Below are 24,013 nucleotides of genomic sequence, written 5' to 3' on the forward strand. Positions count from 1 at the left end.
GAAAAAATGTTCGGGTGCGCTGGATATGCTTTACGCTGTGTTGTTTTCGATGGCCAAGGGCCCACCAATTTAGCGGCTGAGAATAGTCGGTGAGGTTTAATTGAGTGTAGCTCTCGGTCCAGCTTCCATCTATGTGTAAAGCGTGTCTGGAGCAGTCGCTTACAGGAAACGGACGTGGGCTCTTCGAGTGATTTTACCTCAATCTACTTTTCTCATTTCCTAGGTCGTGAACCCGTGCCATTTGATCGGCTGTTGTGCGTTGATAATTGTTATCACTGTTTTTGCTCACCCTTAGGTTCAAGTACTTTCCTTTTGGCCTGAATAGGCTTTGACTGTGCACTTGAATGCCTTTTTTCTTCCTTTTTTTTTTAGCCTTTACTATACTGTATTGCTCAACGTTGGTTATTGTTTCATTGCTAACCATTCCTGCCTCTGCTGCCAGGGGGCAGCTGGCAGTATTGTACGAACAAATAATTCGGGCTGACAGAGCCCGACGTGAACCGCGTTTCCAAGAACTAGCTTCTGACGGTTCCAGACAGTGGCGACACACAGCGTCGAGAAGAGGCATCAACGCGTTCAAATAAGACTTCCGGTTCCGACAGCCATCTCCAACAGCTATTCTTCATGACACATATCGTTACAAGAATGAAGCTGCATCGCATAGTGCAACCCCTTTGCCTCGTCCTGATACCGTTCCCGCGGCCAGCATATATAAGAACGATCATGTCTCAGTGCTCTCGCGCAAGTCTGTGCTATATATAGTCCGACACGCCCGCGTTTACACGGGTACATCAGGTGGGTCGAGTTAGGTCAACCTAATCCATGTGACCAGGCTCTCTCAGCCCGACTCGACAACCACTCAATGCGACAGGACAGTGTTTTCACGAGTTCGAGAGGCCGATTCAAGCCCGACAAGCCGACTCGACGCGCTTTTGTCGCGTTTATGTAAACGCCAAGACTGTCGTGTTCGTAGTGTTTGTTTTAATTGATATTCGTCTCAAAGGAAAAGAACGGTGTGAAAGAAAACTCATCACACCACTGGCACGTCCCCTGTACTGCCGGGATATATATTGCCACGCGCTTGTGCCACTTGCTCCCAGAAGAAGACGAGGACAGTCTTGTGCACGAGCTAGCGCCTTGGTCTTTTGTCGGTGCGGCGCTGCCCCTTTGGCGACTCGGACTTACCTTAACGGCCTCTTTTAGAAGTCGCCTCTTCATTAAACGTGACATTTTTCTGGTGGAGGTGCTGGGTATTCTCGACCCATGCAACAGACCCCTCCTAGCAGCAGGAACGCTAGATCGCTACCGGTGCTCACGCCAGTACATCGCGCCAGCCGGAGAATCCAGGGATTGGCCCCCGAGTTTGAGCCGCTACCTGAGAGGACAACGACAACGTCGGCAGGTATGGATGCTACATCCGCTACTACCTCGACAAACCCTGCGACGGCTACTCCGGTACCTCCGGTACCTCCTCATTACACGCTGCAAAAACCGCGGGTGCCAAGTCCCTTCCATGGCGACCTTCTAGAAGACGTGGAAGACTGGCTCGCGGACTTCGAGCGCGTAGCAGAGTTCAATGGATGGGCCGACGAGGCGAAGCTCAAAAACGTTTATTTCTGTCTTTTGGATGGTGCTCGCACGTGGTTCCAGAACCGCGAAGGCATCCTGACATCATGGCGTGAGTTCTGTCGCAGGCTCTTGGACACCTACGCCAGCTCCGATCGTCGAGAACGAGCAGAATGGGCCCTCCAGTCTCGCATTCAGAAACCCAACGAGAGTGTGGCTATGTACGTGGAAGACATGGTGCGTCTCTTCAGGCGAGCTGACCCTACCATGTCGGAAGACAAGAAGCTGCGTCACTTGATGCGCGGAGTGAAAGAGCAGCTTTTTGGTGGACTCGTTCGTAGTCCGCCCAAAACGGTTGCGGAGTTTCTCACTGACGCCGTCGCCATGGAGAAGGCCCTGCACCAGCGCTCGCACCAATACGATCGGCAAGTGAATCTCTCCTCTGCTACCAGTGGCCTAGGAGCTCTCACGACCGACGTCGAGTCGCTTCGCGAGATTATCCGAGCGGTAGTCCGCGACGAGCTGCGACAGCTGCATCAGACGCAACAGCCTTCAGCCAACTTCATCGCTAGCGTCGTGCGTGACGAAGTGCAGCATGCGCTCGGCGCACCACGTTACGAAGCAGCACTTCAGGCCGCTCCACCAGTTGAGGCCTTCACAACATCAAGTGAACCTCGACGGGCAACATACGCTGACGTTTTAAGATGCACCGCCCCGTCGCCGGTGACGCCTCCTACCATGAGCGACTACCAGCGTGCGGCTTATGCCGACGCATTCAGGCCCCCTATCCCTGCACCAGCGCCCCTACCTGCCGTCACCCCGTATGCGACGCTTCAGTCAGCGCAGGCGGTTCCTTATTTTGGAGAGGCTCGGCCATCCGCGCGTAAATCGGACATTTGGCGCATGCCTGATCGTCGACCGCTCTGTTACCACTGTGGTGAGGCGGGACATTTATACCGAGAGTGCCAGTACCGCCGCCTTGGACTCCAGGGGTTTCCTGTCAATTCACCCCGACCCCGTTTCGGACAACGGCCACCCGAGATTGAAGATTTTCTCGCCCGACAGCGTGCGCCACCGTCATCAAGGCGCCAGTCGCGATCGCCGTCACCACGACCATCCTATTCGGGAGGTGCAAGGCGGATGTCGCAAGGACGATCTCCGAGCCCTCGCCTGGAAAACTAACGTCAGCGACCTTTCGAGGCGAGGCCGCTGATACTGGACGTGCCGAAGACCTCCAATCGAAGCGACCTCAGACCGACGGAGACTTGACGACGCCAGTATCTCAGGCTGGAGACTTCTCCATGAACATACCTGTGCTGATCGACGGTCGAAATGTTACTGCCTTAATCGACACTGGCGCTGACTATTCGATTATCAGCGGAAAACTGTCAAGCCATTTAAAGAAAGTCATTACGCCGTGGACAGGGACGCACGTACGGACAGCTGGCGGACATGTCGTCAAACCGCTTGGTGTGTGCACTTCTCGGGTGCAAATTCAAAATTCTACATTTCCGATCAGCTCCCTTGTTCTCCGAGAATGCTCCCGTGAATTAATACTCGGCATAGACTTTCTTCGAGAGTATGGCGCCATCATCGACCTCCGCCGACGCTGTATCTCTTTCTCTACAAAGAAAGCGACGACACGAGATGCCAGCCGCCGCACAGCCGCTCTTCGAATTTCCGACGACAGCGTCACGATACCACCTCGTGCTAGTGTAATGATTGCGGTAACGTCCGAGGGCATACGTGAAGGCGAAGTCCTCGCAGAGTGTAACGTCTCCCTTCTACTTACGCTCGGAATTAGCGTGGCTCGAGGAATCATTGACGTTAGGGATGGCCAAGCTGACGTCTTGATCACCAATTTCACAAATGAGCACCGACACCTCTTCCAGGGCACTGCCGTCGCTTACGCTGAAGCCTGGGAGGACGTCATTGAGTGTTTCGCGTGTGAAGAAAGCGACAGCGATGAAGAATGCGTCCCAGATATCGACATCAATAACGAGCTGTCGGAGGACAATAAGGCGGCACTGCGGGGACTGTTGCGTGAATTCAAGGACTGCTTTGCTCGATCGTCGAAAATCAGTCAGACACCCATCACGCAGCATAGGATAATTACTTACGAGGATGCACGTCCTATTCACCAGCAGCCATATCGTGTTTCGCAGAAAGAACGAGAAGCAATTCAACGACAAGTCAAGGAAATGATTGACGATGGCGTCATCCAGCCTTCAAACAGTCCGTGGTCGTCACCGGTTGTCCTGGTAAAGAAGAAGGACGGCACTCTCCGCTTCTGTGTTGATTACAGAAAACTCAACAACGTCACAAAGAAGGACGTTTATCCGTTGCCGCGCATAGATGACTCTCTTGACCGGCTACGGCGAGCCAAGTATTTTTCCTCCCTTGACTTGAAAAGTGGGTACTGGCAAATAGAGGTAGACGAGCGTGACCGGGAGAAAACAGCCTTTGTCACTCCGGATGGACTTTACGAGTTCCGAGTACTTCCGTTCGGGTTGTGCTCTGCTCCGGCAACCTTCCAACGGATGATGGACACGGTGCTCGCTGACCTAAAATGGCAAACCTGTCTCGTCTACCTGGATGATGTGGTCGTATTTTCAGGCAGCTTCTCCGGACATCTTAAGCGACTGCGGCAAGTGCTCGAGGCAATCCGATCGGCTAACCTCACGTTAAAGCCTCAGAAATGTCACTTCGGTTATGAAGAATTGAAGTTTCTTGGTCATGTCGTGAGCGCAGAAGGCGTCCGTCCCGATCCCGAGAAAACTGCCGCTGTAGCTGCTTTTCCGACTCCTACAGACAAGAAAAGCGTTCGACGCTTCCTGGGATTGTGCGCATACTACCGGCGCTTTATACGCAATTTCTCTAAAATTGCTGCACCACTTACTCGTCTCACTAGAGACGACACGCCGTTCATCTGGAGCTCTGAACAAGAAGCAGCTTTCGCCGAGCTTCGACATCGCCTGGCATCACCCCCGGTTCTTGGACATTTCGACGAGGACGCCGAAACAGAAATTCATACCGACGCCAGTAACGTCGGTCTGGGTGCGGTGCTCGTACAGCGGCAGGAGAACGACGAAAGGGTCATAGCTTACGCCAGTCGCACCCTATCACGACCCGAGTCCAATTACACTACCACGGAGAAAGAGTGTCTTGCCGTCGTATGGGCACTTGCCAAGTTTCGACCTTACCTCTATGGCCGCCCATTCAAGGTCGTGACGGATCATCACTCCTTATGCTGGCTGGCAAACCTAAGAGACCCTTCTGGACGACTGGCACGGTGGAGCCTGCGCCTGCAGGAATACGACGTGACCATCGTGTACAAGTCCGGCCGCACACACGACGATGCCGACACATTGTCGCGCGCACCTGTTGAATCTGCCGATCAACACATCGAAGACGACAGCGCTTTTCTTGGCGCCATAAGCGGGACAGACGTATCGACACGGCAGCGAGCAGACTGTGAATTGCGCCCCATAATTGAACATCTAGAAGGCCGCAACGTCACTCTGCCCCCGCAAATTGCTCGAGGTTTGTCGTCGTTTTGTTTACGGCAGGGCATCCTATACAAGAAGAATTCTGCTGCCAGCAACAACACCTATCTTTTGGTCGTACCCACAGAGCTTCGTGATGAAATCCTGTTCGCATGCCACGACGAGCCTGCTTCTGGCCACTTGGGTTTCACTCGAACCCTTGCCAGGGTACGAAAATCGTACTACTGGCCGAAACTCGCCACTTGTGTTAAACGATACGTCCAAGCCTGCCGTGAATGCCAACGCCGAAAGTCGCCGAATGTGAAGCCTGCGGGATTGCTGAATCCTATCGAACCGCCTCGAGGGCCCTTCGATCAAGTCGGCATGGACCTCCTGGGCCCGTTTCCGTTGTCTACTTCCGGAAACAAGTGGATAATTATCGCCACGGACTATTTAACCCGCTATGCTGAAACAAAGGCTCTTCCTAAAGGCACAGCTTCTGAGGTTGCACAGTTTTTCGTACAGAACATCGTACTACGTCATGGCGCCCCATCCTGTGTCATCACGGATCGAGGAGCGGCGTTTACGGCAAGGCTGCTTGAAGAAGTTTTTCAGCTGAGTTACACCACGCACCGAAAGACGACTGCCTATCACCCTCAAGCAAATGGCTTGACTGAAAGGCTTAACAAAACAATGACCGACATGCTGTCGATGTACATAGACGTGCAGCATAAGACGTGGGACGAAGTCCTACCATACGTCACGTTTGCGTACAACACCGCTACGCAAGAGACCACACGCTTCACGCCTTTTGCTCTTGTTTACGGTCGTGAAGTGCAGACGATGTTAGAAGCCATGTTACCATGTGACACTTCTGACAATCTTGATGAAGACACTGAGCGTTTCGTGCAACGTGCCGAGGAAGCACGCCAACTGGCTCGCGTGAACATCAGGAAACAACAGTGTATTGACGCGCGACACTACAACCTTCGCCACCGACAAGTTGAGTACCAACCGGGTGACCAAGTGCTAGTTTGGACCCCCGTCCGCCGTAAAGGCCTTTCGGAAAAACTTATCAGTCGGTACTTCGGCCCTTACAAAGTGCTTCGGCGAGTAAGTGACCTCAATTATGAAGTCCTTCCTGACTGGCACCCAGCCAGCACGACGCCGACAACCGCGGCCCGAGATTGTGCACGTAGTGCGGTTAAAACCATATTGCACACCACAATAGTCGTGGTTTCCGGACAATTACGTTTCTCCTGGGACAAGTCTTTCTGCCCGTCCATGCTTTGTTTAGCATCGAGTCGATGCTCTTCTGGGAGGAGGGGTAATGCCACGCGCTTGTGCCACTTGCTCCCAGAAGAAGACGAGGACAGTCTTGTGCACGAGCTAGCGCCTTGGTCTTTTGTCGGTGCTGCGCTGCCCCTTTGGCGACTCGGACTTACCTTAACGGCCTCTTTTAGAAGTCGCCTCTTCATTAAACGTGACAATATGCCGTAACTTAACTGGATTGAGGCTTAGTCAGCGCGCGGGTGAACTGCTTCCTTTATAATGTGTAACACCGTAATGGCAGCTCGAGCAGCGCATGTGACTACAATCATAGTCATATATCCTTATTTCATCATCGACGTTCAATTTGACCACATTTTTAAAATGAGACTTGAGCTTCCAGAACATTGTTTGCATTACTAGTATCATACATTTACCTCGATAATAAAGTAAACACCGATAATTGTAAGGTTCCATTTTGTAGAATGTCATTGCGCTTATCTGCATTGGCGGACCATAAGTTTCCACTGCTAGAAGCAAATGAAAATATATATGGGAGAAGGTAACATCATATGGGGGAAAAAATTCCTTCACGCCCATCTCCACCTAATGCAATCACCGCGGCTCCTAGAAGCAAGAACGCGTCGACAAAGAATCTTTGATTGTTAGCTCTGTCGCGTCGATCGTTTGGAGCTTCGATTCGTACAACCAAGCTGCAAGACAAAAAAAAAAGAAATAACTAATCAAAGCGCGGGATTCACAGAGAGCAATGCGACCGCGTGCGTCGCTGTAACGTTTCCACGCTTTTTATCCCGGCCTCAGTTATGACGATGGCTCGACGGTCGCGCGTCCGTACTCTCATCTTTCGCGCCTCGGCGCGTCGTTGGCGCCAAAGGAATCTCTCGCGCGCAGAAATATCCGTGCATGAGCCAGCGAATGAGTAGCGGGGCGGCGGCCTCTTCTCGCGTAATAGAGTCCGTGTAGCAAGCAAGCGCACATCAAAAGAGCGGCAGTTCTCTTCAATTTTTTTATTATTATTTGCTTTCCGCGGGGTAATATGCGGAGGCCGGGTGTACGAAACGACTCTTGAAAGGGGCGGGACACCGCGCAATATGGAAACGAAGAGACGAGACCTTCGCTGCTGCTCGCGCTAATGATAATTACGGCCGCAGGCGTTCCATTCTTTCTGCGCACACGAGCCACATGAGACGCGTTAATAACCGCACGGATCTCGGGTGTATGCTTTTCGGTGTGCGCGTTACGCGTTAGGAAGCCAGAGTCTGCAAGAACGACGTGGAATGTTAGGATCGCGGGAGGGATTCAGAAAGCGCAGCGCTTGGTGTCTGTGAAGGGCCTGTCTAGCATTTTTCTCTTGTATATATATGTACAGTATAATGAGCGGCGAAAACAATTAACAGCAATACGCCAGAACGTTCCAGCGGCTCCCGCTAGAGCGGCAACTTTGGCATATCGGCGCTGCCCCACGACGTCCCTTGATAATGGCTAGTGACCTACAGAATGGCGGTGCGGTTTGTGATAATCACTTTGAAATCTTTAACTATACTACCCTCTCGTTATGCAGTGAAATATGTACGGATGAGAAGCTATACATAGCAAATTGCTGACTTTTTTCTGTTAGAACGGAATATACAACTATACGGAATATATAAATGGCCATTTGTATGGGACAGACATACGGTGCATGGAACAGATCACGAAAGGCGATTAGGGAAGACTTTGCGTGCCATCTTGCATGCATATATGCACGAGAACTGGCGTATTCAGAATTTGCCCCGTGCAACGTATAGCAATCAAAACTACCCCTGGTTAACCTCCCTGCGTTTCTATTATTCATTTTTCCCTCTCTCTCTTTCATAGGCACAATTTAAAGTCAATATAGGGGGTATAGGTATCTTTGTTTAATATTCATATCCCTACATAAAATCATGGCCGTTAAAATTTTGTTTCCACTGCGCTCAATAAACAAGGTACAGTCCGTAGATTTTGTGAATACAGGTGCATTTAGCGTTCATAAACACTGTGCAGGGTGGTGCTGCCATCTGTTAAGTGAAAATCAACCCAATTCCCAACCTCGGCACCGTTTTTCAAGGCCTAACAGCGCTAAAACAAGCAACTGATCTTAGTAATAACAACAAATCCGCGCTTATATTTCGTCCTCGTCTTGAGACAAGACTGGGAGATGGCTCATTTTATTTTAATTATGGGGTTTTACGTGCCAAAACCACGATCTGATTATGAGGCACGCCGTAGTGGGGGACTCCACAAATTTGGACCACCTGGGGTTCTATAACGTGCCTGGCTCATTTTATAATTTATGTCTTGATGTTAAGACGGAAAGCAAGTAACACGGTTGAATAAGGGTCGGAACGGGAATCCTGGGCAAGGCCATGTTTTTACGCTGTCACGGCAGCCGACGGGAGCCGCTCCGGTGAACTTACCGGAACCCCGATAAGTCCGCACAGGCGTGGTCGCGGACGCTAATATTGTAAACGGTAATGGTAACGCGGTAACGCTGTGTTAAATTTGTCTTGCGATGAAGTGAGCACATCAAGGCCACCGAGAAAGCTCATCAAATGTGTTCCTCACACAAAGCGCTCTAAAGGGGATCCTGACGGATGCTGTCCCTCGATCAACGACACCTGTTCCTATTGGTCAGCGAGAGAAATGGCAATACAAACGAAGGTTAAGTATCAACAACGATGGAGTTTACTTATAGAAGACAACTTGACATGTAAAGTCTTACTCAAACCCGCCGTGGTTGCTCAGTGGTTATGGTGTTGGGCTGCGGAGGACGAGGTCGCGGGATCGAATCCCGGCCACGGCGGCCGCATTTCCATGGGGGCGAATGCAGAAAACGCCCGTGTACTTAGATTTAGGTGCACGTTAAAGAACCCCAGGTGGTCGAAATTAATCCGGAGTCCACTAGCCTCATAATCAGATGGTAGTTTTGGCACGTAAAACCCCACAATTTAAAGTCTTATTCAAGCGAATATCGAAGAAGGGTCCCCTTCACGAGTGTGCTACCAAAACATCCCATTTGACTGGACAATTCAGTAAAAAGAGAGAAAAAAAACAGAGAACCTACAAAAATACGAACGCACTTAAAAACCTGTACGTACGAGCCAACCATGGGGTTGCAGCGGGCCTGTTCTTGATTTAAATACGCTCCTGGCTTTAACGCTGTATTGATTTTTTTTGTGTGTCTGAGATCGATGCTGATTTGAGAGATCATTATCCGTGACTACGGGTGCCTTGCTAACGATCGCAGAGTAGCCCTGAAATTTTCCCCGAACTGGACTCCTCTCACGAAGGCAGCCAAAATCGAACTAATGACTTTGTTATTCGCGTTTTCTTTCGGTGCGGATCACTTGATCTAAAAGCAGTAACTGCACTCATTACTGCATTTCCTAGTTCACGATCGATCATTGTGAACAAAGTAAAATCAATAGCTTAAACAGAAAGTTGAAAAAAGGTGCCTCAGTTTATAGCTGACCATCGAACTTTTGGAGAGAAAGAGAGAGAGAGAGAGAAAAATGATTTATTGGTAGAGACTCGCGCCAGCACGCTCTACTTGGGTTGTTTACGGGTGCATCAAGGAAAGTATTAAAGCCATTTCGAAAACAAAATCTTTGCTCACGACTACGACACACTGGAAACAAGTGTCAGCTACTTTATACGCGTTGGGATTCTTCCACTTCTCACGCACCATCAGTTTTTGTGAGTGAAGAAACAGGGATAATGCGCCAGACAAATTGTGAACTCAAAACATGTCGTGTGTGAAGAAAAAAATAATGATTTCACTGTCACACTTGACGAGAAGTCACAAAAAACAACGACCTTTTATGTCATTGTTGTCAATACCTTCATCGTTCTGTGGAAAGCAATATTTCTCTTTCCTTACAGCAGCATCCTGTTGTAGTGTAATTGTGACCTTTGTTACACTATAACAGAACTGAAACTCATTAAAATCTGATGAATAGAGTAATTGTGAATAAAATTCACACAATGTTACGGAAGATATTTCACGAAGACTCAGTGCTAAACTACGCAAATTTTTTGGTCATCCCTGAAACGGTAGGCCTAACAGTGTTGTTCTACTGCGTGCTGTATTTGTTGATGTTGATTTCCCGTCGCATCGGCTTTCTTTCAGTGCATATCGTGCGCGTGCAGGAAAGTGGAGGCAGCACGCGCCGAAAGTTGTCCATGTTTAACGACAGTGCTGAAAAATACGGCAGGACCCATCCCACGATGACTGTCGAAAGCAATGTGATTAGCACGTGAAGCAATGTAGCGACGCACCGTATTGCAAAAGTGACGTTTATTTAAAATCAGTAGTGGTCATTCTTAGACTTGCGTTGCTTCAGCTGCTTGCGACGTATACACTGTCTCCGGTATCAGTGCACTTCGCTATGGTGCTCGCTTGCCAAGGTGGCCCATGAGCATGATGGCGGCACAGTGACGAAATGACGTCAATAGAATAACAAAGGCGCTGTGACGACGACGGCATGATGACCATGACATGACGATTATGAAATGACGCTGTTTATTATACGATGACAGCGTGACGACGACGCCGTGAAGACAAGGGGATGGCGACGACTGTACAGTCGTCGCCATCCCCTTCATCATACGTGCATCGTACGTATGATGAAGATGTCGTGGCAACAACCGGATGACGAATCTGGAATGGCGACGATGGCATGATCACGATGTTATGACGACGGATGCATGACAGCTATTGTCTGATAAAGATGACAAGGCAAGAGCAACATAATCACGTCTGATGACGACAGCATGATTGTGACAGAGTTACCAAGAAGGAGGAAAAAATTATGGGGTTTTACGTGCCAAAACCAGTTCTGATTATGAGGCACGCCGTAGTGGGGGACTCCGGAAATTTAGACCACCTGGGGTTCTTTAACGTGCACTTAATAAGTACACGCGGGTGTTTTCGCATTTCGCCCCCATCGAAATGCGGCCGCCGTGGCCGGGGTTCGATCCCGCGACCTCGTGCTCAGCAGCCCAACACCATAGCCACTGAGCAACCACGGCGGGTTACCAAGAAGGAACGTCGTCGATAGAACGACAAAGGTGTTATAACGACAACGGCATGTTCGCTATATTGTAATACGTTCCTGATGTGATAACAATGAGAAAAAAAGGATCGCGTGATAACGACGCCCTGAGGACAATGGCATGACGACGGCTTTGAAGACAATGACATGACGATGGCTTTGTGACGACAATGGCATGATGACGACGAAATGACGAAACTTGAATGACGACGGCAGAACGACCACGATGACGTAACGCCGATGGTATGACCCCGAATCCATGATGAAGACTGTATGGTGGGGACGCAATGACGCTCATGGCTTGCCACTAGGATGACGACGGTGGCATAATGACGACGGCATGACAAGAGTCGAATGTCGAAGCTGGAGTTACAACGGTGAAACAACCAGGATGGCCTCGCGGTGACGGTATATGACAACGAATGCACGACGACTGCATAACGATGATAGTATAACGACGATGCAAGACGGGAGTTGGATGAGAAACCTGGAATGACAACAACGCAACGACTACAATGGCATTGCAATCACGAGCCCATATCTAGTGGCCCGAGCTATTAGACAACTTGGGTCACTGTGTCTGCATAGAAGGCGTGACGGCGACTGCATGTCGAGAGTTAGAACAGCAAACTTTGATGACGACGATAAAAGACATCGACGGTCTCAAGACGATGGCACGACAAAGAATGCATGACGACTGCATGCCGACGATTGCGTGGCGGTGACGGCACGACGAGAGTCAGAAGACAAACCTGGAAGGACTACAACGCAATGACCACGCACGACGCCATCCCGGCCACAAGCACATAACTAGCGGCCAAAGGTATTAGACAACTTGGGCCAATGGATCGACGTAGAAGGCGTGACGACGACTACTTTACGAGAGTCACATGACGAAAGTTTATTGACGACGATAGAAAGACCACGACGGCATCATGGCTACTGGCACATACTTAGTGGTCCAAGCGGATAGACAGCTTGGGCCACTGGGTCGGCGAAGGATGCTAGACAGGATGCAGGACAGGTCCGTTATGATTGTCAGCATTGCAACGTTACGTTGACTCCAGGATCCTGGGTTCTCCTTGGGTAGCCATATCGTCGTGTCGGTCTCCAAGAAACTCCTGCCGCGTTATACAGGGCGCTACACAATCTTACTCCAAGTTAACGATGCAAATTAAACGACTTCCCGGTTGCAGTTCATCTCTTCCTCGAGTTCGCCACGAGGTGACACGTTTCACAGCTGCAGCCATACTTAGCTCCTCGCCTGACTTGCGCCGAGACCAGCCCGCAGAGGTCCTGTTACGGAGCGATGAAGGAAGAAGACGACACTGAAGAAGACGACGATCTATTCTCATATACGTACCTATTCCCAAATCTTGTTTGCATTACCTTATAATTCTTTTTTTCTATTGTTATATCGAACTACCCGGTTATTGGCCAATACCCCAGAGTGGGTATGTGCTACTACCATCTAGGCTCTACATCTACATCTACATCTTTAGTCAACCACCTTGACTCTATCGTATATATACCGGGCGTTTCAGCATACGTATAAATACGGGTGTTTCATCATACACTTTCAAATATTTTTAAAGGTTGCCTTTGGCAGATAGCACAATTCTAGTTCATAAGCTGGTCTACTCGAAGAGGCGGACATTACGTCCACAAAAAATTGAAATGCATAATCGACTAATTAACAAAAACTCACTAATTAGGTTTTTAACTAATTACCTTATGGCCCATATTGCAACTTACGAATTATAGCCGTGGAGTTCGCAAGGCGGATCCACTTGGAACAAATTCTCAGGGGGACACCACTTTCGAGATATTAATTCCCGAACTTTGCAGAGAAATGCATTGGCGTTCCAGTTACTTTTGTGCTTCAATGCATAAAACGAGATTTTGATAAGAAAGTAACTGCCAAGCTCGAAATGCAGCAAAAAGTGCATGGAGCGCGTTGCTATAACGTTGCTTGTGAGGTGCTGCGTCGTTCATTTTGGCATCTTTCAAAGTTACAGCTTGTAAATACAGCTCCGTGAACCACGGGCACTTTACCAGGCCGCTTAAGAGCGCAATGGTTGACAACGAGTGGCCGGCGCCGACTCTGCTTTGCTGAGTGGGCGGCACGACTGATGACAAAATAGGCCCGGATAGCCACACAGGAAGCACAGGAAAGGAAAATTAACCATATAGACGATTATGTGCCCGATAGCTACTAAAACAGGTGTCTCACTATGCTTTTAGTAAAGTAAAAGGGGATAATAAAGGTTTGATTTTACTTTCGACTCAATTATTACAAAACGTGAATTTTTCTTACATGTGACCTCTTATTTAAGAAAAAAACTACATAAGGAACAATTATTATTGTTGTGCAGTACTTAAACAAAATTAGATACGTCTGTGCCAAAGAAATATAAAAACGCAATGAAAAATCAAAAACAATTAGGATACCCCCTAATGCGAACTTTTAGCTCAGCTCTATACGTGTTTTCATTTGGCCGTATGTTGGCTGGCGCGTACAATCTGTCTTGCGCGCCACGTTGTAAACGGAGCGAAGTGTGGCGCGACTGCCTCGCTAATTGGGAGATCGCGAGCGGCAGCTCGTGGGTGACGCGTGGGCCCGATTATCAGCAGCCGACACATACAACCTCCGCTAAAGCACCACTTTGTTTCAATACAGACGACGCGAGCTACTCCGCCACGATCTCGTAGCCATCGTCACCGCAAAGCCCATCTTTCGTGGCACTACGCTTTTCTTTTCACGCATTAGCTATACAATCCTCCTCCGCTTTCCTCTCGGTGCTCTCTCCGCTATCGCCGTCTTTCATCCTCCAGTGTGCTCGTTCGCTCGGTTACGAGGGACGCTGACGTTCACCGCAGGAACAGGCGTCTAAGAGCTGCTTTCTAAATAATCATTGCTAGAAAAAATGGTATTATGACTAATACCGGGAAATTAGAGGCTCCCAGTAAGAATTAAATGCAAAAATAACTATACATTCCCGCGCAACAATTCTGCTTCGGTGAAAGGAACTCGAAACTCTGAATTCAATGATACAAGTACGACTATTTTGCCTTGCTCAGTGCCAAAGAGAAGCGATCATGAACGTACCTAAATATGAAAGTTGTGCGCACGCCCACTATAAGCACGCTAGCCTTACTGCTGAGCCTCGGTGTGTAGGCCGTGAAGCATGACATTATTATTCTGATATATGCCACCAGGTGTTCTCCGCGGAGAGCGTCAAGACCACGTGAGTGCGAGCCTGGGGCCACCAAAATCGCAGGCCCTCACGTAACACACCTGTGTTAATTGCCTCACACGTGGGCCTGCATCGGAGAGTAATGGAAATAAAGCAGTGTGCGTTCGGCTGTGGGAGCGCCAGGGGAAATATTAGATAATTTTCGAGCACGATGTACGCGCTCGACAACTATCCTAATATTTCGCTGGGCACTGGCTCAAATCAACGGTTTCCAGTCGAACTAATCTCTATATAAATATATAGCGCCAACGAGATGCGACCATGTGAAATCTACTGGCAGCGCTCCTCACCACGACAGCGTTGTGAGACGTTCAAGCGCAACGCTAAGCCTTGAAATCGCTGTCAATGCTTCGCCCTTCGTCTGAGACTACCAATTTTTTTCGCCGTTCTGATTGTATAGAAAGCAATTCTAAGAATAAGAACTGAAAGGACACTAAAGCTTCGCCTTGAAGAGTGGAACGCGATAGTATTGCGATAGGTGGTTACAAGTTGAGCTTGCGAATTACTTCGTGTCATCCCCACCCCCAAACTTTCTGCAGTCCTTGAATGTGCTTCCCTTCTCTTGACATCCGTTCTGTAACTCTAATGGTCCACCGGTTATCTGCCCTACGCATTACATGGCCTGCAGGCCCAGCTTCCTTTCTTTTCAAAGCGCAGCTGTCTGTGGCTAGGATCCCGGAATTTCTTTATGTAACGTCGACAGAAAACAGTGGTGGGCCGACCCCGGCTGTAGTGCAGGGAGAAGCAATCAATGGCTCATACCCCCGTAAGGCAGTGACGTAAGCAGGGACGTAAGCAGTGACACTTTGCAAGCAAGAAGGGGATTTTGTGTGAGTTTCCGCGTAACAGAAACATCATTTCCCGCCTAGTCAAATGACAATCCGACACTATCATGTCTGTAGTTTGTGTCTAAGTCGTACTTACGAATTTTCTGACGCATTTTAATTTGAGATATTCAATTAGTTCAGTAACGCCTCTGCGCCACGCGGATGGTCTGCGTGGTTGTGGTTCGAGATGATTTTTTTTTTTTTTGACGGACAACACCGCCGACGGTGGACGCCGACGTTGACGCCGGATTTTCTGCGACAAGGGGCCCTTAACGCCGTCAAGTTAAAATCAACATACCCAAAAGAAATGCTAACTTGCAAAGCTAGAAAAACAGCCGTGAGGAAGTTTATGGTATCTTTCCAATGTGAGGTGCAAATGTGTGATGTGTGCTCAGAAATAACACTGTACTTATACCTTTTTTTCATTTATTTGGATTATCGCAACTCAATTAACTTAGATGAAACATTAATTTCACGACATTGCTCAAGAGTCCGACTTCGTTAATATTTCGGCATGGGGTAATTCATATGCAACGAAATAAGCACTACTAAGTGCAAGCCATGAGAGTGTCACCTTGAATCTTTCACAATGTGCCTTGTATTCATATAAGAGCGTTCGTTTGAGTCAGTTTAAGCTCCTACAACAACTCAATGTTAGCATATCTGATAGCTTTCTGGCAAGTTGCTGCTGTCTATATTGCCATGAACGCAAACTGCGCACTTGACTACTTGCGGAGGAACTTCATTTTCAGCGCCGATAATTTTAAACTTCTTTTGAACAAACCATTACTAACATGTATTTTTTTGTATTCTTGTGTAGTCTTCACATAACGTGGCTTCTCTATTTGTAATTCACCTTAAACGCCCCGGCACCTCAATCTAAAGCTTCGTCTGTGAGATTATATATAAATAAAATCACCAACTAAATACATTTGCATATTAACAAGATGTTTCTTCTCTGAATCTATATTTGTTTAGAGTTAGTGCATTTCCAATGGGAGGATTGGCGATGCGTACCTCCACAAAATATTACGCTAGCAGGGTACTAATTACACTAAATACTACTTACAAAGCAATATTCACAAGTGCAGCGCAGGTCTGTTATAATTGACAGCTGGTCCTCGTCCTTTTCACTGGAGTGGTGGTGTTGAAAACGTTTATTCAGCAAAGAGAGAGGGTGAAGCCCGTGGGCTCCACTAAACTAGGTGTCGTCCTTAGGGTGGTTGCACTCATCCTTCTAAAGCACTAAATTTCTGCGCCGGAAATATCCGCCAGCGGATCCTAAAGAGTTTGCGACCCTCTTTTCTCATGCTACGGTTGTTCCTGAGGCCTCGCTATACGTCATCAGCGGCTTTTCGCGGACTCCCACGTTCAAGACCGCGGATTTCTCATCTGTTTGGACTGGTAACCGGAGGCGTCGAAACGGCGTACAGCTAGGGAGTACATTGAGCATCTACGGTATATATGCATTATTACGATATAAAAACGCAACGAATCAAATCGTCCACGTGCACGCGCCCCACGTGAGAATGGTCGTGCAGCGCGTCCCCGACGCGGTCGTAAAGAGGGACGGGAAACATCAGTCTCGCGACAGATTTTACGATGAAGACCAGAATCCCGACCCAACTGCGGCTCGGGCAAAGGCGCCCATAACGGACATTTCGGGGAGCAGCGCAAGGAAGTCGGGGACACCGCTCTTACTACGCCTGTGCTTCGCGATAACTTAGCGCGTGAGAAATTCACATCACGGGACGGGTGACATCTCGAGCGCTATACTCCTTTATAAAAAGGAGACACGTGTTTCTCATCAGGCATTGAACCATACGTAGATTACTACAGATGCACTGAGTTCACTGCTTAAGCGATGTTTTCTGCTATTCGCGGAAATTGTCTTCGGCACCTGACACAAAAAGAACAAATGGGAACAAGGGCACCGCCCTTGTTATACTATAACTTATGAAATCGACACAGTCTGCGAGGCTGTCTCCATTGACTCCAACAATCAGTCATCTCATTTTTTTTGTTAATTATTGCGTCCTTTCCAGTTCTTACTATTGTAGCGAACATAGTCATATACTTTTTCTTTCTGGGGTTTTACGTGCCAAAACCAGTTCTGATTATGAGGCACGCCGTAGTGGAGGGCTCCGGATTAATTTTGACCACCTGGGGTTCTTTAACGTGCACTACAATGCAAGCAGACGGGCGTTTCTGCATTTCGCCTCCATCTAAATGCGGCCGCCGCGGCCGGGAATCGATCCCGCGAACTCGTGCTCAGCAGCGCAATGCCTTAGCTGACTGAGCCCCCGCGGCGGGTCATAGTCATACACTGAACATGCGGGATGTCGATAGTTAGTATAACAAGGGCTGCGCCGTTACTATACTAACTTATGAAATCAACACAGTCTGCGAAACTGTGTTGACTCCTACAATTAGTCATCTAATCTTTCTTCTTTAAGCGAAGTGTATACGCTCACAAGTGTCGGCGGTGGTGGTGGTGTCAGGCTGAAAAAGCTGATACGTGGGCCGATCCTGGTGATAGTGCAGAAAGGGTCCAAGCTCAATTGCACCCCCCCCCCCCCCTCATGGACTCGGGGACCTGTACCGCGCCCTTGAACTACCCTTGTCACACGTAGGACCCAAAAAGACAAAATCACCTGCCCTTCCCCTGTCGAGAAATGAGGGTAAGCGAAGCTTGTCGTCCGATTCTAGCGTGAACGCTTCAGATGCCCAGACGAAACGTCATCGAAGAGCTGCGGACCCCGAGTTGTGGGAGCGCGATGTTGAGGCGAAACATAGGCGAAGAGCCGCCGACTAAGAGTTTAGGGCAAACGAAGCGGAACGCCTATGACAGTGTAGTCTTACCAAAAGCTTTGCTTACCCAATACCACCTAGATAGAACGAGGCCTACGCACTCCGATCCATGACGATCCAACTGTGGCTAACTAGCCCGACAGCCATAGAATCTAATAGGATACTACCGCGCAAGCAACAGTGATTTTGACGTCACCACTTTCGTCACGCCAGCCTTGGCAATGGAGATTTCGGGCCAGATAGCATGATGTCATAGATCGGAGTGCGTAGGCCTGTCCTATCTAGGTGGTGTTGGCTTACCCCCATTTTCTCGACAGGGGAAGGGCTCTGAATTTTGGTTAATTATTGCGTCCTTCCAGTTCTTACGGTTGTACCGAACATAGTCATATAGTGAACACATGGACGTCGAAGCGCTTCCCGGTGCCGCCCTGGGAAGACGCCAAGCATGCCCACAACAGACAGCGACATGTGGCTAAGTACAATCCAGTATAGTTCTGCTGCACTCAGGTGGTTCGTAACACCTGAAGTGATGAAGGAAACAACTTAGAAGCGATGTACACTTCCTATAGACACCCTTCGAGCGGCGCAGGTAGCCTTCATTCCATGCAATTTGTATTTGGCGCCAAGCGGGGAAAACGCCGCAAGATGCATATTTGAGGCTCGTGGGGACCACTTGAAAAATTTTGGTCTCGCTTAGAGCACCAACTTTTTCGTAAATGTTTCTTAGTTTAGAAACAACACAAAGTGATATCACACGCGCTACTCGGCATCCGTTTACGCAGGGGCATCTCAATGTTCAATTTGCGGCTGAATTAACACACAACAAAACTGAAGTTCTTTTTTTATTATTAATCGTCATCCGCGTCCACTGCCGCGGGCTATATTGTTCTGAAGGATTTTTAAGCACACTACAGCTCCCCTGAAATTAGCGGTTATAAAATTAATTCACCATTTTCCCTATTTGTAGGAACGCCATTAGCATGCGACCCAACTATTCATAAACGCCTCGGTGAAATGCCCAATTTTGCACATGCTTTGCTGTCACTGCGAAACCTGTTAAGAGCAAGTACTCGCTTCTGTATATGTATTCGTGCGGTCCACTCCCACTCTATTCGGAGCCTTCTATTTACTGGTTCTGCAATTTTAGATACCGGATCAGTGTCCGTTCGCCTTGCCACGCGCTCTGAATCGTTCTCTGGACGAGCGTGCGCGGAGTCATCATTTTGGCAACGGCTTCGAGGTCGCAAATAGCGACCAAGTCTGTAGCCTTCCGTTCCGTAGCCGCATCCAGTGTACAAACATAGGTTGGCACATATAGAAAAAAAACTACACGACAAATGACGACGCCGACAAGTCGCCGCCACACCACTCATTGCACGCATTTGCAGACTCAAGCGTGAAGTCGCGAGTATGCGTTTGCACAGCTAGGCGTACGTGGTTAGGTAGCTAGAAACTATCTGTCTTGTAAGGCCTAATGCTTTACGGCACTCAGCAAATATCGCATTTCCACGCTCAGGGCTCTTTATGACTGTCATGTTGACATTGCCAGTTTGTATCCCAGAACGGTCGCACCCTCTCGCTAGCGGGGCAACAGAAAGAGCGGAACAGGTCATCGAAGACATAAAGAATGCTTTAGCGTCTGCATGCTGGAGATGTTTAACACACAAGAAATGAGTACTGTGGTAGAGTGTGTCGTTGACTGTACTATTGGCAATGCTGAATTTCAGATATTTCTTATTGTTACAAGCCATTCCCTTACATTGGAGAAGGCGCCAGCAAAGGGATTAAGATGACGATAGAAGAAGTGCTCATGTGGTTGTTGTTCCGCCATCTCGGCTTCGCTCTGCATATATCCCGTCAATACATTTTGCCTTTTGATTTGCTTACTATTATCCCCGTTCCATTGTTGGTGGAGGTGCGGGGTATCAACTCGATACAACGGAGCTCCGCAGCGGCCTACGCCTGGCTCTTTCCACAATAACCAAAGAGACGATTCCCATCGCAACTGTGGCAACGTTAACGGTTTTCGTTGTCCAGACCAGAGATCCATGCATGTTTTGTGGGACTGAAGATGTCAACGTCGAATAGCGGTTGGCGATCTACGAGCGTGCAAGTAAGAACAACTGATGGGATCATACCATCATTTGGCCAACATCCTATTTTATCTTCAAGGGACAGCAAGGGTGTGGTTCCAGAATCCCGAAGAGGAATTTGGAAGCTGGGATACTTGCAAAGAAAAGATGCGTGCTCTGTTCGGCAAGTCTCTTAGTCGAATAATCGCGGCGAAGAAGGAGCTAGCATCACGTGCCCAAACCTCGACGGAATCTTACCTGTCTTGCATACAGCATGTGCTGGCCCTTTGCCGCAAAGCGGATTACACTATGGCCGAGTCGGAAGAAGTACGACACGTTCTAAAAGGAATAGCAGATGATGCGTTCAACCTGCTAATCTCCAAGGACTGTGACAAAGTAGATACTATTATAAGGAAGTGCAAGCGTTTTGAAAATGCCAAGAGTAGACGTATTACCCATCAGTTCACTCGACTTCCCCACACGGCAGCACCATCGACATGCGCCACAGCTGCCGCTAACCGTGGAACACGTCAGGAAGATCATACGGCGTGACATGAGGCATTGTCACCTGCTTCTCCGTGATCCCGCATCTGTGAGTCTAGCTCTATATAGGTACCGTTTGTTCAAGCCATCGTCCGTCAGGAGCTATCCAATGCTGGCCTCGACTCGGTGCGCGCCATCGCTTCCTTCCGCCCGATTGACCGTTTCCCAGTTTCGTATACCCAAGGTCAGAGGCTGTGTACCCGCAATCCAGCCGAGTGGAGGACTGCTGACGACCAGCCGATTTGCTTTAATTGCCCTCGGGTTGGTCATGTCGCCCGCTATTGACTTAACCGATGGTCTTGGCCTCATGCGCCCTATGCTCATAACCTTCACCCTCCAACCGATCCTGACCGCATCCAGCCTTTTCGCGAGTCCCCTCAGAACAACGGTAAAGACGCTCCAACCATGTCGTACCGTCTTACCCCATCTCCGCGTGGTGACCAGTTCCGTTCGCTGTTGTCTCGTCGCCCATCGTCTCGCTCCCCACAATTCTGCCGCCCTCAATCGCCGACTGCACGCCTGCCTCCGGAAAACTAGACGATGTAGCTCCCGGACGTGAAGCCGCATTGACGACTGGCCTACAAAATCCTCTGACAACTTTGCCGACTAGACCCAACTTAATTGACGTTGAAGTTGACGGTGTACTTGTCGCTGCTCTCGTTGACAAGGGCGCACAGACACCTGTGATGTTTTCAGAGCTTCGTCATCGCTTGAAGAAAGTCCTCCCACCGCCCTCGTTATCAACAGTCCATGTCGCCGATGGTGGAACACTTCCTGTCCTTGGGATGTGCTCAGTGCGCATATGTGTCACCGACCGCTCCACGGCTGTGCTACTTGCTTTTCTAGAGCAGCGGATGACCGCCCTTTGGGTCAGACATCCGTTTTAACTCATCGGATTCATACTGGAGACGCCAGCCCCATCCGACGACGTCCTTGCCGCGTGTCCCATGCTGAGCAGCAAGTTACTCAGCACGAGGTCGACAAGATGCACGCCAAAAACGTCATTGAATCTTCCTGTAGTCCCTGGGAACCACCTATCCTCCTAGTGAAGAAGAAGGATGGCAGCTGGCGCTTCTGCGTCGACTAGCGTCACTTGAACAAAGTAACACGTAAGGGCGTCTACCCACTGCCACGTATTGATGACGCCCTCGACAGTCTTCACGGATCTACCTACTTCTCATCCACCGACCTCCGCTCAGGATATTCGCCGATTTCTGTCGACCACCTGGACCGTGTAATGGCCGCATTTGTTACACCCGATGGCCTTTGTTACACCCGTATTTCCAATTGCTAGTAGATACAGCGCTCGACCGCTGGCGCCACGCTGCGCCGCTCGCGCGTACCATGTTTCTAGCCGCCGCCGTTGGAACGGAGGAGGCGTTGACGGAGAAAACACTGGGCTGGTGGTGGCTAGCCTGCTGTTGGGATCGGTGGTATTATAAACGCATCACTGTTTTAATGATCCAAATATAATCTCACTATCAGGTAGGGAGCAGTCTACCTGACTAGAGCAGTATTTTTTTATTTGGGATGTTGCTACGCTGCGCTCCGCAACAGCCTAACAACCGCCGCTTCGCGTCGGCGCCCGGCACCACGGCTGCCGCCGTGGCACCAGGGTTCAAACGACCGCGCTGGCAAACAGAGGGAAAAAAAGAAAAAGCGTGATATTAAGAAAAAAATCCAGCTGGAGCGGAATTCGAACCAGCGAACGCGCGATCCCGAAGCGAGCGTCGTAACCACTCAGCCATACAGCGACTTTTTTTTTTTCTTTCACGGTATTTATTACGAATACGTAAGATATTTCCATAGCGGCCAAAACAGTCAGCCGCGTCTACAAGCACAAAACAAACACCTGACAGTACAATTATTAGGGTAAGAGTTCTCTAAAAGGGAGGCAAAAGGATACACTTCAACAACAACGGATACCACTCTGGTTGGGAGTCTCTCTGATCATAAAAGTCTTTCAGCTGTGAAATCATCTGAATGAAATGTGACTTCGAAGATACAATTGGTTCTGCATTCCGATCTAGCATGCGAGTTTTCCATAAACTGTGCATATCAAAAAGCACATCGTCACATTGAGGTGGTATCAGATATCGTATTGTATAAGCATTTATATCAAGATCACTTTTTAAAGTCCTTTGGAGAACGTCCCAAAACAATATGGCATCCTTGCAATCAATAAAACAGTGTTCTATGGTTTCCGGTACATTACAGAGACGACAGTTTATCGAAGATACAAAGATTCCTTTCCTATTTAACCAGGTTTTAACAGGTAACGTTTCAGTGTGCACTTTGAAGAAGAATGTTTTAGTGTGAGGAGGAATAGGCATTTTACAGACCCGTGTAAGGACGTCATCTCCAGGTAAGCCGATGTACAGCGATCGGTATAACGGAGGTTTAAAAAGCATATCAATTAGATCTTTATACAGATTTTTACTTGAGATAGAGAATAAGTGCTCATTTCAGAACCGCACTGCAAGAGAATGCACTGAGAGGCACACTTCACGCATGAATCCCTGCAAATATGGATGTGAAGCAAAATTTGTCGAAGTTACTAAATTTGGTAAAACGTTGACGAGATTAACTTGCAAGAATTCCCGAAGTAATGGATGAGAACAGTCTCGGAAAAAGATGAAACGAGACACTAATTGTCTAACATAAAGGTGAAACAGGCCAAGACCGCCTGCACTAACCGGTCTGAAAATATTGTCGCGCCTCATTGGCTCATAAGATGATGACCAAATAAAGGTTGCAAATATTCGGTGAAACTGCTGTATGTAAACCCTGGAACAATGAATTATTTACAGCACATAGAAGAGTTTTGTTGCCAAAAATAAATTGCACGCTTTAGCTCTGCCAAATACTGAGAGATTATGTGGAACGAATGTTTGGGCATAGCGTCTTATGGTTGGTACACGTTCTCTCCACTAATGTGCACTTGACTTATATGCATCCAATGGAACGCCCAGGTATTTTGGTGGTTGACAAGTCCACTGAATGCCAGCAAAATATGTCGGTTTAAAGACCCATGAGCCAAACCAAAGCCCCAAACTTTTAGCACAGTTCATTCGTGCACCAGGAATT

General features: G+C 48.7%; 1 pseudogene; it reads right to left on the reverse strand.

The window, feature by feature from the left end:
* Positions 1 to 22,809: 22,809 nt before the first annotated feature.
* Positions 22,810 to 23,790, reverse strand: LOC119461592 (uncharacterized; annotated as a pseudogene).
* Between the last annotated feature and the right edge of the window lie 223 nt (positions 23,791 to 24,013).

The sequence above is a fragment of the Dermacentor silvarum genome, chromosome 8, assembly GCF_013339745.2.
Source record: "Dermacentor silvarum isolate Dsil-2018 chromosome 8, BIME_Dsil_1.4, whole genome shotgun sequence".
In the NCBI taxonomy this organism is placed as follows: Eukaryota; Metazoa; Arthropoda; class Arachnida; order Ixodida; family Ixodidae; genus Dermacentor; species Dermacentor silvarum.